Raw genomic sequence first — 1330 nt, forward strand, 5'->3', positions numbered from 1 at the left:
AGGAGTCCACAAGCACCGTTTCAGGAACCCTGTATGAGTGTCTGATGGGAATTGCTCCCGAATCCTGCAGACGATGCAGGCTGGCAGGATACGCCTGTTGCGATGCTCCAATCGTTGCCACATCTACCGAACAAGTTGCCTGTAAGCAACGAATCGCAGCCTGTGAAAATGGCAAATAGCAATAATGAGTAAATAATTATTGATACCAATGTATATATGTAGAAAGTGCAAGTCTACATGCAGGGTTATACACCTGGTTTGCATAGGTACAAGATTAGGAAGGTGAGATGTGTCCGTGTGGGGAAAAAGATGAGACATAGCTAGGAGAATTTGGAGAAGTGACATGCAAGACCACAGAGAACAGCGGGTCATTGGTAAAATTATGCACCGTAAAATCCCGAGAGATAGCCCACCTAAAATCGAGTGGAAATATGACAGGGGCTAACTTTCGGTGTTCAGTAAAAAAAAGTTGAGAAATGTATCACAGCCAAAGAACAAACACACGTTTATTAGCACTGTATTCATTCGTCGTCAAAACCGTCAAACGAACAGTCGCTCTCACTGTCAAACAAGAGGCCGACCGCCTCCTCACGCAATGAGTTCGACGTGGTTGGCAGGGCAGCGGAAGGAGGGACTGCCGAAGCGAGCCGCTCATGAAGCTCTGTGTCTTCTGATCCATCGAGGGCTGTTGATATATTGCACCGCTTGAAGGAGCGGGCGACAGCTTCCTCGCTCACAGTCGCCCAAGATGAAATTCACGACATCTTGTCGAGATGGCTTCTTGAGGGTTGCCCTTGGGCGTCACTGCCCCAGCTGGAATGAAACTTGCCCAGGTCTCCAGAAGGCTGACCTTGAATGGTTTCATCTAGCCGACGTCAGCTGGCTGCACTATCGATGTGCAGCCACTCAGAACAAACACCACGTCGGTGTCCTTTGCCACGAGGGCCTTGCGGGTTGCGTCAGTCTTGTGGATTGGGGCCTGGTCCAGGACGAGCAGGCGCTGGACATCATCTCTGTTGGGACCCCAAATCCGTCGCATCCACTCCAGGAGCACATCGGATGTCATCCAGCCATTTTTAGAGAATGGCAGTTGCACGTTGGCTGAAATATAACAAATTGGAGAGCAGATAAGATACAAACGCGAGTACACAGGTCACGTTACGGGGCCAAGAGTCAAGTATGCTGCTAGACCTAACCGCCCATGCATCGGCCACCCACTGCGCCAAAGTCGCAACGCTCGTGCGTTTTAGACGTCTGGTCGGCGTCAGAGACAGTGCAGCGTTGGAGCTGCTTATCCACTCTTGGTACAGCCGTCGTACGTGATCTTTGA

The 1330-nt window shown here is 50.6% G+C and overlaps 1 pseudogene; it reads right to left on the bottom strand.

Annotated features, from left to right (window-relative positions):
- Nucleotides 1-521: 521 nt before the first annotated feature.
- Nucleotides 522-1066, bottom strand: LOC120844485 (annotated as a pseudogene).
- Nucleotides 1067-1330: the final 264 nt, after the last annotated feature.

This window comes from Ixodes scapularis, unplaced genomic scaffold (genome assembly GCF_016920785.2).
Source record: "Ixodes scapularis isolate PalLabHiFi unplaced genomic scaffold, ASM1692078v2 PGA_scaffold2__306_contigs__length_199485367, whole genome shotgun sequence".
Taxonomy (NCBI): Eukaryota; Metazoa; Arthropoda; class Arachnida; order Ixodida; family Ixodidae; genus Ixodes; species Ixodes scapularis.